The following is a 16,755-nucleotide window of genomic DNA, read 5'->3' on the forward strand; positions in this document are numbered from 1 at the left end:
CGACTGGTTTACAAGTTATAGTAGTATTTATGAAAGAGCCATAGATGGGTAACTGAGCGGTGAGAATCCAAGCTAGTAAGGGAAATACCGCGTTTAGTTTGGGTAATGCTAGAATCACGATTATAATTAGAGGTTATGAAGCGGACTGCACGATTTTGAACAGATTGCGGTTTATCTATAAGGTTTTTCAGTTCTCCAGTTTATCAATTAGACCAGATTGATGAAGCATATTCTATTTGATGACATACAAACCTTTGACAGGCCTGTTGGCGAATGGTAGATGGGGAATGATAGAGATCCCCATCTACCAAGAATCCTAGAGTTCTGCTAGCTTTCACGCATATCTTCTCGACTGGAGTACACCAGGCAAGCTTAGCACAAAGATAAACGCTAAGGTATTTATAAGTAAATGCTCGAGGGATTTAAGCTGAACTGATTGAGTAAGGAAAGCCAAATACCGATTGGCTACAGCTTAAGGAATGTATACGCAGTACTTAGATGTGTTAAGCGTAATTTGCCAACGGTCGCACCACTGATTTATTAAATGAAGCTTCTTTTGTAAAGTTACGCGGTCTTATTTACAGTGAGTCGTTCCATAGACTACGCAATCATTCGCCAAAGCCGTATTGAGGAAGAAATGTTAGTAGGCAAATCATCAATATAAATTAAGAAAAGAAGAAGGCCCAATACACTACCCAGCTGCGGCACACCACACATAACAAATGATGTAGAAGAGATTAAGATATTCACAAATGTAAACTGCTGCCGATTAGATAAGGAATTACGAAGCCAAGATAGTTTTAGCGCGTCAGTCCTAAATGTAGTTAGTTTAGCCATTAGGCGACAGTGAAGAACCCGGTCAAAGGCTTTCGCATTTTGTTATTATTCGTGTCGTTATGTAAATCAGACGTAACTTCCAAAGTTGGGCATCAAAAGATAACGCCTTCCAGAAACCATGTTGATTTCAAAAGAAAAAAAATTCACAGCATATCCACGTGGCGAATGATGATGAATGGGGCGAAGCTCCGCAGCAATTCATCGGCAAATCGTGAATCTTCTGTGTAACGCCCCATCAATCATCATATGAAGAGCGAGAAACACTGTGTGTATATTACAAACATCAAACTTTTATTTTTCTTAATTATATAATGCTTGGCTTGCGTTGTCCCTTCATTATCACGGCTTTATGGCCCGTGAAATGAAGGGATAGCGGTTACTGTACGGGTTGCAACTGGAAATTTGGCATTTTCCCCACCACCAAGGAATCCTTGCAGCTGGAGCAGATCTTGTACTCACTGTGATCGCTGATGGGGGGGGGGGGGGACTCGCGCTGCAGCACGGCGATGGCTTTGGTGCGAGCCTGGTTCTTCTTGATGGAAGATATTGTGACTAGATTGTTTGAGAACCACAATCTGTCGCACACATCACAACTATGGCCGAAACTATTGTCAAGGAAGTCCCGCTGGAAGCGCGCGTCGGCGCCTTCGGGCAGAGCCCGCCTGATGCGTTTTGCAGCCGCTTCACGTGCTCGCACAGCCTCGGGCTCTGCCTGCCGGTACGCGCGCTTTCTCGCCGCTTCACGGTCCTTCACATTTTAACGCGACAGCGTTAAAGAGCTCGTATCGTAGAAATTCCGCCGTCGGCGTCGGTGTCGGCACCGCTGGTTGTGAGCGAAAAATCATCACCTTGTCCATGACCGAAAAATCGAAAAAGCTGCAAGTAAAATAAATAATAAAAATGTTGAGTCCGAGTGAGAATCGAACCCAGGCCGTCTGCGTGGCAAGCAGGTGTTCCACCACACAGCCACGCCTCTGCTTGGAGCTGCACTGAAAGTAACTTTCATGCTTCCCAAAAATACGCGTCCTGTATACGGGTGTCGCAGTACGAGATGTAATATCGCAGTAATATTACGTGGTACAAGCGTACATTGCCATCGGGCGTCACATCATGTCAATATCATAACGACTTGGTGCTTTAAAGACAGCCACCCATTACAAGAGGCACACACATTACTGCGCATATTCCCTTAAGACCACGTAGTGGGTGCAGCGCAACTTCGAAAAAGTTTCTCGCGCATAATTGCTCCTGGTTTAGAGCATGTTACCCATTACATAAGGCACGCACCTTAGTGCGCGCATTCTGTTAAACACTCGTAGTGTTCGAAGTGCGCACTAGGGGCAGGATATCGCTATCGCGTTCTACTCTTAAAGGCAAAGCTTAAGCGTACCCCAATTTTTGAAGATCCGATTCACTCCGCAGCCGTGCAGCTTCGGCCTCGCGGGCTCAATTGGCGTGCTCTTCTCGCTGCAGCCGTGCAACTTGTCTAGCAGCTTCGGCCTCGCGGGCAAGAACGGTGGGATCTGCTTCGCGACGTCGACGTGCAGCTTCGGCCTCGCGGGCTCTCACCTCAGGATTCTGTCTGCGAGCGCGCGCTGCCGCCGCCTTCCGTGCCCTCCGTTCCGCAACCTTGTCTTCCATCCGGCGACTCCGAGCGAAAGAGAACGCGCGCCAAGAGGGAGCCTCATGGTGCGTTACCTATGAAATGTTGTCTTCGGGCGTCGTTGAAACACGAGACGTAGTAAAGAAGAAAGAACGCCACGCAGGAGAACACGCAAAAACGAGAGTCTCACTCGTCATCGTCGTCTTCTTCTTCCACTGCATACCAGAACGCGCGCTTCTCACGAACTAGAGGTGGCCACTACAAACAAACAAACAAACAAACAAACAAACAAACAAACAAACAAACAAACAAACAAACAACAAACAATCAAACAACGGAGGATGGACAGACCCACTGCATAAGGAGCTTCGCCCCTAAAAAGCCGCCAGATTCCGCGCATTGTGGGAATCGATGTAATGCGAAGCAGCCAGCATAGAGCTGCAAACATCGTCTTGTCTGTCATTGAGGAAAATGCGTGCCACTCTTGCTATTTATGTCCGTTACACAGTGACGTCCCCCATGCCAATTTCGGGGTAGATCAAGCTAGCGAAACGGCTCCCAGCGCACCATGGGCGCGGCACGTAAGTCATGTTGTACATCACATGCGTGTCATGATTTTCATATTAGCTAGTGTTATTTATGTTCGTCACACAGTCACGTCGCAAGACTCCAATTTTGGTGTATATCAAGCTAGCGAAACGGCCGCCAGCGCACCATGAGCGCGGCTCGTAAGTCATGCTGTACATGACATGCTTTCATGATTTTCATGTTAAGTCGTGCTATTTATGTTCGTCACACAGTCACGTCGCGCAATACCAATTCCGAGGTAGATCAAGCTAGCTACACGGCCGCCAGCGCACCATGAGCGTGGCACGTAAGTCATGCTGTAAATGACATGCGTGTCATGATTTTCATGTTAACTCGTGTTATTTATGTTCGTTACACAGTAACGTCACGCAATACCACTTTCAGGGTAGATCAAGCCAGCTAAACGGCCGCCAGCGCACCATGAGCGTGGCACGTAAGTCATGCTGTTCATGACATGCGTGTCACGATTTTCATGTTAACTCATGTTATTTATGTTCGTTACTCAGTAACGTCACGCAGTACCAATGTTGGTATATATCAAGCTAGCAAAACGGCCGCGAGCGCACCATGAGCGTGGCATGTATATCAAGCTGTACATGACATGCTTGTGATGATTTGCACGTTAGGACCTGTCAGTTATGTTCGTCATACACTCTTGTCACGCCGTATAAATTTTGGTATATATCAAGTTAACGAAACGGCCGTAAGAGCACCAAGACTGTGACATGTATATCATGTCGTTCATGACATGCATGTCATGATTTTCATGTTGTGACTCGTCATTCATGTTCGTTATAGTCATGTTATGCCATACCAATTTTGGTGTACATTCAATTAACGAAACGAGCAGGAGAGCACAAAGTCGTAGGCGGCTAGATAGATAGATAGATAGATAGATAGATAGATAGATAGATAGATAGATAGATAGATAGATAGATAGATAGATAGATAGATAGATAGATAGATAGATAGATAGATAGATAGATAGATAGATAGATAGATAGATAGATAGATAGATAGATAGATAGATAGATACGCTCAAAGTTCCAGAAGTTCGCTAAGAAATGCTTCGCATTTAAAAGTTATTTGACTCAAGATGGCTGTATGTGTGGGAGGCAATGATAAGAAAGTGACAAAGAAAGAAAGAATTTGCAATGAGCAATCGCGACATTGTTGCGACATCGCTGCGACATTTCTTCGGGCAGGGTGAACGCTTCAGTCTATTTGTATGGTTGTTTGGTGCTTTATTTGCCTTTGTAGCTACCCTGGTTTGCTTTATCCTCTCTAATGAAAGGTTCGGAAGAAATATTTTGGACGTGGTCTACGGACGAGCTTCAAAGGCATTCCTGGAGTTCAATTCAAGTGTCATTCCAGGAAGAAGCGGATTTCAACGTGAGTGCATGACAAAAATAAGTCAGGGGAAAGAATTGCAGAATCTTATTATCGTAATTAAAACGTATTACAGCAAACGGACGTCCGTAACGTGGATGTCCATAACAAAGCACATTGCTTATTAAAATTCTGCGAAAGCCCTTTGTGAAAAGATATGGGTTAAGCAGTGGTAAACCTACACAGCTGAGCTAATTTCATTTATTTATGGTAATTTCGAGTATCAGTGATGAAATATATACTCCCAAACTGCTAATAATGTGAGCGCATGAGCTAAGAAAGTTAAAACGGTAGACTCCTGTCCATTGGCCTCAAAGGTCAATTATCACGAGCGTTGCAGTTTAGCATACGCTATACACTGCGTCAAGCAGGCAATATTTCGCAAAATTATCAGTGGACTCACACCTGCACAGCAGTAAAGTAAGCTTAATTATCACGCATGCTGAAATCTGCAGGTATAGTAACCTCGTATACCAGCGACGTTAACTGCTCTCTGGCGTACATCATACTTTGCCTGAAGTATTGAATAATTTTCCCAGAAATATCCTTGGACTCATCTTATTAGAGCACAAGAGTCAATCATTAATATCGTTGAAGCCTGACATAAGTTGTACAGTACTTCACGTATTAAAGAATATATCATAAAATTATTAGTTGACTAACGTGTGCAGACCACTAAGGACAATCATTAAAATATGCGCAGTGTAACATGCAATGTGCCGTATACGTTATGTAGACAAAAAAGTTGTAGGAAATATGAGAAAACCAACTAGATTACCTTTCTATGACGGAAGAAATTACCTGCAGGTGATAATCCAATGTTCCATGAACGGACGTAGTCTCTCCACATCATATTGTGCCATAGATGCCATAGAGCTCCGGGACTGCCAAGGCAAGCGGGGTGAGTTGATTTCCGTTCACTGCAATTAGAATAATTATGATAATAGATTATTCCCGACTAGCACAACTATATAGGCGATTTATCAATGTTCCGAAGGTCGCGGGATCCTCGGCCGCGGCGGCTGCATTTTCGATGGAGGCGAAAATGTTTGAGGTCCGTGTACTTAGATTTGGGTGCACGGTAAAGAATGCCAGGTGGTCCAAATTTCCGGAGCCCTCCACTACGGCGTCTCTCATAATCATGTCGTGGTTTTGGGACGTTAAACACCAGATATTATTATTATTATATGATTTGTCAAGGTTCAGTAGGCTGAGTAGTAACTTAACAGCAATAATTCACCTATTTCACATAGTCGCTCCACTTCGTAGGTGCAAACGCAGAACAATATTCCTCGATAAGTACCCAATATTCTCATGTAGTTAAGCGCGAAACAGACGGTACGATTTTGCCTCCGATCCGGCGTGCGGCGTCGGATATCCGGCATGCGGCGTACGACCATCCAGCACACACGGGGCGAACGAGCAACCAGCCGTAGATTCCGCCCACATACGGCGCCTCGGAATGCACACTCGGAGGACTTCGTATCATCGCAATGAAGCACGAAACAAACAACTTTGCACAGCCACGCTTCGTTCTATTTGAAAATAATCACTAAAACAGCGCCTTCGCGAACGACAAGCACATCGCAACAGCTTGCCGTCACTCACGACCCCGCGAGGTAGGCCTATCATGGCGGACGCCGGCCGTCACCTACGCCGTTCGCGATCACACGTGAGCTCGTCATAAAGCGCTTGTTTTATTGCGATAGCAATTATATGGACAGTCTCGGCTGGATTTTGCCGTCGCCGTCGCCGCCGTCATGCACCGTATATGTATAAGTATGTATATATATATATAAAAGCCCCAAAGAAAAATAATTCAGAAAAATGCTTCCGAAGCGCGGAATTGAACCAAGGACCTCTGGCTCCGCAGCGAGTGGCGCTATCCACTACGCCACGAAACGCAGATCCTCAACGTAGCTAACGGCGAGCGTTATATACACACCCTTTACCGCTGGATGGACTCAGAGACGGCAGGCGATAATAAGCGTTTCTTCATTACCAGCGAGATGGCGCTAGGAGCGCGACGAGCGCATTTAAAAGTCGTCGGCGAGCTCACTCGCTTCCTCTTATAATTGCGCAGCGAGAACCTTGCCCTTCCGCTGTCTGTCCGCGCTCATGTTACGGAGCGTACGAAAGTCGCTCGAGCTGAAGGGACGCCGCTAAACTAACAAACAGAAGATGAGCGCGAACTATCAAGTGTCACAGCTCGACACTTGAAGCACGCTAGTTTCCTTCGCTGCTTCGGCCGCCTTTGGAACAGGAGCGCTGTTCGAACTGAGAGTATTCATTGGCGAGCCACACTTCGTATAGCATTAATTTCTTGCTATCGCATTCATTGCTTCGCCCTTGCGGCGAAACTGTGACTTTTTTGCAAACACGATTAAGCTTTGTAGTCGCATGTAACGCGTTAGCATACGGCATTATCTTTCTCGACGACATCGATGTGAAGAGCAAAGGTGGAAGCGAAGCGAGCCGGCTCGCCGAGACGACGGTGTCGCTGTGTTTACCTGCGAAATGGTCTTGCATCGCTGCTCGCGATCTCGCTAGTGGTTTGGAAACGGGCACTGTCTTGCAGAAATGGCACACTTCAAACATTACTTTATTCAATCAGGCATTTTTTCACGTCACAAACAAAATGTACTCGATCTTTATCACGCCGCCGCGAGCGGCGATGTCGGCATATGCTCCGAGGCTCGACTCCACCGACGCGCCCTTGGCCACGGTGACCGGAGCGGCAACATGGAGAGGGCGCCACCAGCGGCGTGACGACACACGTCTCCCGAGCTGTCATTGGCTGCGGCCTTCCGACAGTCCGATGCGGCGGCGAAAATATCTGCCCGGTTGGATACACGCCGGACATGCGATGCGGCGATCCGGTGCGATGAAACGTCACGAAACGTCACCATTCCGGCTGCCGCATCGCCGCGCCGGACGCGGCATCGGATGGAAAATCGTACCGTCTGTCTCGGCCTTTACTTGTCCCGACCACCGTTTCTGGCGCTTTTTCATTGTAACGAACAAATGTAGCTCAGCAATTGTAGCGCATTTTGGTAATGTAGGATCGTTCCGCAAGAAGATTAACCAAATAATGATTCATTATTCTTATTTGACAGCTCATAGTGGTAGCCTCTGCGATTTTGAGGATGGATGGTGTTCGTGGAAAAACCCGCCGTCAAGCTCCTCTCGCATTTCCTGGCTGTTAGGTGGCGGAAACGTTAAGACGACCCTAGCAAGGCCGTCCAAGGATCATACGTACGGGAACGCCACAGGTGATTTCATCATCCGATTCAAGCGGCACGTGACACAGAGATCGTACCTCGAATGGTGCCATTACTTGTCCTATGCAATTTGCAGATCTCCAGCTTTTTTTTTGTTTTTTTCAACGTGATGAGGCTACAATAATGCCACTACGAACATATAAGTGGGGGAGCGAGCAGACGGTAAGGCAGTGTGATGCCTGAGAGACCGCTTCAAACATGAACGCTAATATGCAGCATGGTGCCTCTTGCTCTTACACCACCACCATGAGCTATATATTTTCTGCTATGTATATTTTCTAGGTGTTCCATCTTCCTTCTGTCTCTAAAGAATGTCACTTTTTGAGGGCGTCAAAATGAAGAAGCGCTATCAGGGATCCCTATGCAGAGTGGCATGTAGGCGTGTGCTTTGCGTTTTCTGCCTCTTAAATAAATGGCGTTTGTCCTCTCACGCGAGCAAACAATAATTTTAATTTTAGCAGAACGACAAATTCCAGAAACTAGTTCATCGAGCCATGGTAACTTATGGAAGCGCGCATCAAAAAGAAGGACAACGTAGGAACACCGCAATAACGACGGTCACAGCATAAACACCAATATACCAGAATGAAAGGGTGTCAAAATCACCATCGCATCGCATGTCGCTTGACAGCAACCGCCCTACCGCTACCGCGACAAGACCAGTATCTCTTTTTTAGACAATGACACAGATAGGCAGCTCATGCAACATTTGCTTCTGTTCATTTCGAATGCCTCAATAATTTCTCCAATCATCTAATGTGAATTTCTCGGGTTCAGCAAGAAATTAAGATCACTAGCGAGTGGTCATCTTGCCATACACTGCATGGGATATGGCTGCAAGTCCTAGTTCAATAATAACAATAGTGAACACAAGAAATTCAGATCACATGACTACAGAAACGGTTGAGTGTTCTAAATGTACAATGGGAGATGTTGTGCGAGCTGCCTATCCATTGCACTGTCTGAAGAAGAGCTACTGTGCTTGTCACGGTGGCTGTGGTTCTGATGCTGTTAAGCGATACGTGGTGCGATGGTGATTTCAACACAATCGTCATTGTGACACACAAATGTACATTGACATTTATGTCATGTCCATGTGCAATAAACCTTCAGTTATTAGTAGCATTGTGTCCTCGCATTTCTTTGCTCTAAACCTAAAGACACTTGGTGCCCTGCCGGGCCGAATATGTGACCCCCGCAGTGGCAACCTAAGGATATGATCGCCATAACGCGCAGAAAAATAGACACGCTGCTTGTATCTAAGCAACACTGTGTGCACTGTGTACATTCACTCTGTATGTGTGAAGGTGGAACTCCGGTGGCACTAACCGTGTGGCGCAATACCCACACAGTTGATCCCCCACTTTCGCTCACAAATTTCGCTGTGACCTTTCTCGCAAGCTTCTTTATATGCGCATGGTGGACGCTTCATTAGTCTCAATATATTTCCTCACCTGCGTAATACATTTACATGGGTGCGATCGCACAAACCATCTTTGAATGCAGGTGGCTTTGCACGCTGTTATTATGTAAAGACGCCTTCGTTCATTTTCTCACAGGCTCATATGTTTTCTTCAGCAACTATGAACAGAAAATTGGAGATAAAGGAGATCTTATCAGCGGGATTCTTTCCTCTAGCAGCAAGATAACGCAGTGCGCAGAGTTTTGGTACGCCATCTCTGGAGACAAGACGGAACTCAAGGTACATTAAGGTTTCTGTTCACTTAATATTGTCCAGTGATTTGAAAACGAGTACCAGCGAACAGCTACTACTTTCCAAACGTAGCGCGAAGTCTCAATGAGATGTACGCGTTCAGCCTCCTACGGAGCTCATTTATGAAACCGTGTTTTCCTGCACGTCCATACGTAATGTATATAGTCTATAGGTAAGAAAAATACCTATGTGTCACGTTATCTTCCGTAGTATGTGGACAATCGATTATTTTTTATGGTAGGGTACTTCAAGCTGGTTGATACATGGCATTTGCTTTAAAGAACAGATAAATATACGTCATCTAACTCCATTTCGCGTTACATAAAATTCAATATCTACGAAGAACATTGCGGTGATCATGAGGGTGGTAACTGCGGTATATGTATAGTACATTCTAACATGCAAGTATTTAGTACAGAATTCATTAAGTCCAATTCTGTTCTACGTACATTTTTTCGTTATGTGTTTAATTATCAATTTCAGAGTGAGATCTCTGACCAATAATAGAGGTATTATTAATGTAAGTTTATCGGAAAACTAAAGCGCACTATACAAAAGAGGCAGGTAATTAAATTAGACGATATAACACAATGACATTATGTTTGCTTTTCTGCAATGTGTAGTTTCAGGTAATGAGCAACCTATTTTCAACGTATGCATAGGCATAGCCACTACGACTTAACAATACTCTAGAAGAGAGGCAAATGTGTAAGGAAGAGGTGATCAAGGGAGGGGGGGGGGGGGTTCAGCCACGTCCATGATCAATATAATGTTTAATCTGGGCTACATTCACTGCTAACATTTCATGCCTTTACATGGCTTTTGGTTTGCAGGTACTGACACGCGACCCCGCGCAGTCAGAACACTACCATCTACCTTTGTGGACGCAGGAGAGCGGCGCCTCCTCACAATGGCAGCTGGGTCGCATCGCTGTGCCCCACAGAAACCAGGTGACAACAACAAAAAAACATTAACTTCTAACAGCCGCCATCAGCACCAGAAGCTGTGCTTCCATTACACGTTAGGTAACTGCATTTCGAGGAAACAGGAGCTCCTCATGCAATTTTCGAGAATTTGTTTCAGGCGTTTGTGGAAGACTGCCAGCTTGCTTGCCGCTCTCGAGTGAGAACCATACAGATATATATATATATATATATATATAGAAATGTGTCCAAAATGCTCAATCAAAAATCAGGAAAATGTGGTATCTCCTTGCTGCCTTCGCAGTTGCTTTTCCTGTGGCAGCAGGACACTTAATATGGTTAAAGACATCATTTGAGACAGTAATTTAGAAAGTTATAATGATTAACATTGCAGTTAGTGGAGTTAGTCCGTTATGTCAAACGAAAGCATTGAAGTTCTTCACGCGAAGAACCAAATTCAGCTCTTTGATTTAGCAAAAGCGGTCTCTAGTAAATATCGTGGCGTAATCAACGTCAACCAAATTCAACGGAGAAACCAAAACAGAAGCACCGATAAGCGCAACAAGAAGCGACCAGACTGACGTCACTGTTCAAGACAACGATTACAGATATGTAGTTCTTCCGCATTTGTTAACGTATGTGCGCCATGTATGCTATAATTGCAAGCGCAGCCCGCATACCCACACAACGAAGTCGGTTGATGCTCATATAAATGACGCTCACTCCTTCTGGACGCCTCTGAAGAATGTCGCAGTTACGCTCGTCCGCATTTCGTTTAGGGTTTCGCCGCTGAATTTGGTTGAATTTCGTTACTTCCCAACAAGTCGCTGCTCGGAATCTCAAAGCTTCAATAACTTCTTCGCATGAAGAACTCCATTTCTTTTATGTGTCATAACTATCTAACTCCACTAATTCAAAAAATAATTAATCTTACTTTCTTAATTACTGTCCCAAATAATGTATTTAGCCTTGTTAGGATTCACCATTATACTAAGCGACTCAAAGGCCGCTATTTGCAACTTCGCACGTGGCATTGTGGCCCCCACAACACTGTGTTTACACCTCCCCACTCTTCTTACTGATCCTGAGGAAGAAACACTATGCTCCATTGAGATTATACGGGTCCCGGCTCACACGGGGAACCCGGAAACGAGGCGGCCCACCAATATGCTCGAGAATTCGTCAGCCGAGCGGTGGGACCCGCCTCTGATCCGGGGGACCCTGGTGAAGCCTTGACATCATATCACGACATTACCCAATATTACCGCCTATCGAGGCAGTTAAAACCACCCCCGCATCAAAAGGTAACTAAGCGCCAGGAGGTTGTCTGGCGCCGACTGCAAACGCATTCATTCCCGTGCCCATATATTTTGCACGTATATACTCCGACACGATTGACCCGTATTGCTCGCATTGTGGGTCAATAGCCACACTTCATCACATTCTCTGGGACTGTAGGGAATACCCCCCCCCCCCTCTGCAGATCTCCCGGTCGCTCCTTCGCCTTAGGGGTGGGAGGAGGTTTTGACCTCCACCAGTCTGGGAGTTCAGCTACAGGTCATACAGAGGGCAGAGGAGGTGGCCACCAGGCTCAGCCTGGCGTATCACCTACCTCCATAAAGTCTGACGACAATAAAGTTTTATTCTCTCTCTCTCCTCTCACAGTGCTATTACGAGTTCTCACAGTTAGCGGGGTAGGGTCGCTCTCTGGGAGCGGCAGAGTGAAGTAAGGCATGGCCTTCGTGATTAGCTCCGGCAACGTGCCTTGCACCGTTGCTTTGGCTATACCATTCAGCGCGTTTTGAAATGAAGTTAACTTTGTCAGCGCCCTACACCGTGAGGTGGCGGCTTTAGCCCAAGCCTCACTCATAGCATCCATCCATATTAAAAAATAACTCAGCGACGCTCGCCCGACTGTCACACCATATTGCCCATTCAAACCTTGAGAAATCACATACTAGAGGGGAGACACGACGCATGTCGCGTTTCTAGCCCGGCCGTGGTGTATTTCTGTTAACTCATTAATATTCCGTGGCATGGAGACCTTAGCCCAAGTTCAGCGTTCAATGGGACAATAACCGACGGTCTTCTTGCTGTGACACTGCTTTCTCTGATTACGCTCTCCCCGTGCGAATGCAACGGCCTGAGCAACACTAGCAACGGTATGATAGCAACGGCGCGTTGCCGAAGCCAGTCTTGGAAGGCACGAGTAGTGCATCATGACACTAACGAACACCGACTGCAAGCGTTTCGGTAGTCTCAGCGCGGCGGCGGCTTTCGCTGCAATATTGTAGAAAACTTTATGGCCGGTCAAATGCGGCGTCCACGATGATTCGCTTCGGTGACGACGCAGTTACGCGATTCGCCTTTCGCGTCAGTGTGTGACGCCTCCTCACCAGCGTTGCGTCGCTTCCAAATGAACTAACGGTGGCTCTCCGCCGCCTGCAGCTTGCGAGTGCACTGGTACCGAGTACTAGGGAGCGGACACCTTGCCGTTTCTCTCCTCAAATGATGATGCTTTGAAAGAGTGCATGCCGTGTTAGTGTTTTTTATGAGCATGTTGAAGCCATCTTTCCGACGGAGTCGTCACATGCTGTGTCCAGGTGTATCTTTATTACTAAAGCTACCACAAAGGTTTAATCATGCTCATAGACGTTAGTTGTCGGGATGGAGATGTGCCACCAGGCGTCAACGTGGGTGCGTCTCCATCAAGCGGTGCTACAGCTGCCAAGCACCAATACACATTGCGCAAACTCTCGTATATCAATGTCAATAGACATTAAACTAATTCTTTGAGGACACGTTTCACTTTCGTGTGGCACCGATTCCTATAACGAAAGGGTCAACCACGTTTTATTTTTGTTTCTTTTTTGTTTTTTAGGATGGCGCTAACGGCGAATATTTTTTTTATCTCGCTCCGTAAATATAGTAGAAGGCAGTATGAAACTGTTTGATTTTTGTTTGCCATATTATGCAAAAATAGAAGGTGTTAACTATTTACAGTGCTTGTAATGCGTATACGAACATTGAAAGCTCTCAATTTTAATGTACATGAACGTGATACCACCGGGATTCAAAAGAGGAGAGAAGAGAGACAGATAGATAAACGACAGGGAGCTTAACCAGGTTGGCTACCCTGTACTTAGGAACGGGAAAGGGGGTGCGATAGAATGAAAGAGAAAGAGAGATTTGTAACTACACTACGAAGTCATTCAAATAGGACTGTCCTAAAGCAGCGCATGAAAGCAGTCACTGAACTGTCACAACGGTCGTTCAGTCCTGTTTATCTATAAACCACAGCAAAGTCCTTAATATAAATCGATAAATGTACGACTTGTTTATTTAGCCGAGTATATTGTGTCAGTGGTCTCGTTGTTCTGTGGAGTGTTGCTCAGCTGATCGCATTCCAAGCAAGAAGAAATATGCATCAGCTGACACAACTACTGGTGTTGTTATCACCAAGGTGATCTTCCGGGCATCCGTCGGTCCTGCCACAACGCCAGCGTTTGTCGCGCTCGACGATATCGCAATCGTGCACCACGATCGGTGCGAGACCTTTCCGCAAGGCAGCGAGGCCTTTTCCGCAAGTAAGTAGTCTGTCTTTAGAGGGGTCCTGAACCATTTCTGCAAATAATATTTGAATGAGCTCAGTATCGTAGTTTGTTGCCTAACGAATTGATTACCACAGATATTTCTCGAATCCGCCAAAAACAAGCGGAGTTACAAGAATTTGTCGCACGCGTTCTCTCTTCTTTTGTCCTGACGAGCGCGCGGGAAGTCACACAGGGAGTGATGGCACAGGGGAGATAAGTTACATCATTCCTCGCGTCAGGACTTTGAAACGCGATCATTCTTTCCAATTGCAATTCCTGTACGCACTACGGTGGCTACTCTTTAATGTTACCAGATTATGGAGCACGGCACTGGCACGTGGCGGTACCCCGTGGCAAGAAGGGGGTCTGATAGAAGCACCGCCCTTGATGAATGCCGGCTATTGTGCAATAGCGTGTCATATGTTGCAAGACGCCAAACATGAGGTGCCAGCAGCGCCAAAGACAGTGATCACAGGCATCTGCATCAAATGGGGGTGCATCAGAAAATGGCAACTTCGAGCTCCCCTTCTAAACTCTCGCTGCCGCGCGCGACTTCGAGATTTAGCTCCGCTGTTAACAGCATTGTCTGCTTTTCGTACGATGTGTTTTTTTTTTCGCGAAGCCTAAAATGTGGTTCAGACCCGATGTGTAATATCAGTCTAGGCATTGCTGTTTGCTAAGCTGGTATATTGTTAGAAGCTCCTGTCTCAAATACAGCGCATCATGTCCGTATGCGCAGTGTCATTAAGTCTGTCAGCGAACCCTCATTTCTTTCACTATTGGCTCGCTGCAGCTTTTGCAGCGAACAGCTATCAGTTTCCGCTATCAGATAATACAAATTCTGTTGCATAGCATACATGTTTAGAGAGAAAGTGTTGGTTACGAAAAAAAAATGTATTTATAAAGACATTGGCAAGTTGCGTGACTACTACGGAGATGATTTCGCGTTCGCTTGCTTTCACGTGATGAATTGCAGCGGAGCTGCTCACTTGCGATTTCAATGGCTGGAACTTCTGCAAATGGTCGTTACTTGGCTCTTCGGCACCGAAGTGGATGTTTGGGCTCAGCTGTTTGCCCAACCTTGGCCCTCTTTCATATCCTGCGGATATTGCCAAAGGTAAGACACGACGCGTAGTTGTTGCGACAGCCACCAGTGCGCTTTGTAGTAACGCACTGGGCACTTATTTTCTTCATGCGAGAGTATCATCACCATGGGCCGTATAATTTATGCTCCTAATAAGGGAGCCCTATTGGGGCACTGCATGACGAGGGGGCAGAGCGTTACCGTAAACAACCACGAGAACAAGCACATGGTCGCCAAGGTTACATGCAGGAGTCAGGCAGCGGGTTTTTTCTATGTTTTACTGAAGAACGCACGAAATGACACAAAATGTTACCACGCAAATAAAATTCCGAGAAAGCACAGGGAAATGTTACATGAACCAATGCTACTTACATCGCGTTATAGACATTATGCTTCAAAGCGATCTCTAATAAGTTCTTTTAAATCTAGAGGGTCTCGTCCGTTGAAAATTCTGGTGATCAGCAATACAGGCAAAAGCACACGCCCCTGCATACCAACACACACACACACGTACGTACATACATACATACATACATACATACATACATACATACATACATACATACATACATACATACATACATACATACATACATACATACATACATACATACATACATACATACATACATACATACATACATACATACATACATACATACATACATCTATTCTGGACAACCCCGCCTTTGAAGGAAAGGCGACGTATGCATCGGGGACTGGGCGTGTGAAAGGATATGCAGCGCCGCTAAACTGTGCAGGGTTAGCGCGGGAAGAAAGATGTCCACACTTTCCGCGATAATACCTTTTCTATGCTCAAGTAACAACTACTTTTGAGAACTAGCACACACTGGCAATTGCTTTCTTGTCGTTTAAATGTAAGACATGATAGTTGTCAATGCTTGAACCATTACTTTACGTTGAACAGCGAAGCCGTATAGCAAATCGTTCCTTATCCGACCAACAAAAAAAACTATTATTATCGTAAACGGGTGTGTGCCACAGAAATCGGGTAGATACCACTATTCACCACCAGTCCGCTAAACTGAAGGCAACAACAACAAATTGCTACGGAGCGACGGCGGCGAGCCGAAGACCCCGTGTACGTACAGTGCTCGTCAAATGAAACCCGAACACCGGCAAGCCTTCGCAGTGGTATAGTGCGCGCCGTCCAGTTATCACCATGGGACAGGCGCGCATATGCCCAGTGCGGTCAAACCGGATACGCGCACCTGTCAATGGTGATAACTGGACGGCGCGCTCTATACCTTGCGAAGGCTTGCCGCTGCTCGGGTTTCGTTTGACGAGCACTGTACAACGAGAAAATACTAGGTAACGGGAAAGGCAACGGCAGCTGCGAGAGGACCCCGAAGCGGTGGAAGGCCTACGCCAACGACGACGCACCAGTAGATCTATGAGGCGTACGAACGCATGGGCTCAGCGCGAGGTTGTGTCTCTGCAATTTGGACATCCGTGTGGTGTCTGTGACTGTCTGTGGTTTAACTCGAACCTCTCTGCGCTGAGAATCAACGTAGAAAAAACGTACGATCACCTAGCTAAAGCCTAGCAACAACCTAGGAGCAACCTAGAAACCTAGCTAAGGCCTAGAAACTACCTAGCATCAACCAGATTAGTCTTCAGAATCGTCCAGTTTCGCTGTTTCAAGCCTTGGGCGGCTTAGTCCAAGCTTCGTCATTTTTTTAACACTCTTTATTCCGTGGTCCACCACGGCTCCACTGACGT

General features: G+C 46.1%; 1 long non-coding RNA gene across 1 annotated transcript; it reads left to right on the forward strand.

Moving 5' to 3' along the window:
• The first annotated feature begins 10,282 nt into the window (after positions 1-10,282).
• Positions 10,283-15,031, forward strand: LOC125757244 (uncharacterized). Its single transcript, XR_007415167.1, has 3 exons — positions 10,283-10,362; positions 13,799-13,922; positions 14,905-15,031. It is a non-coding gene; the product is annotated as an uncharacterized LOC125757244 (long non-coding RNA).
• The last annotated feature ends 1,724 nt before the right edge of the window (positions 15,032-16,755 follow it).

Source organism: Rhipicephalus sanguineus, chromosome 2 (assembly GCF_013339695.2).
Source record: "Rhipicephalus sanguineus isolate Rsan-2018 chromosome 2, BIME_Rsan_1.4, whole genome shotgun sequence".
In the NCBI taxonomy this organism is placed as follows: domain Eukaryota; kingdom Metazoa; phylum Arthropoda; class Arachnida; order Ixodida; family Ixodidae; genus Rhipicephalus; species Rhipicephalus sanguineus.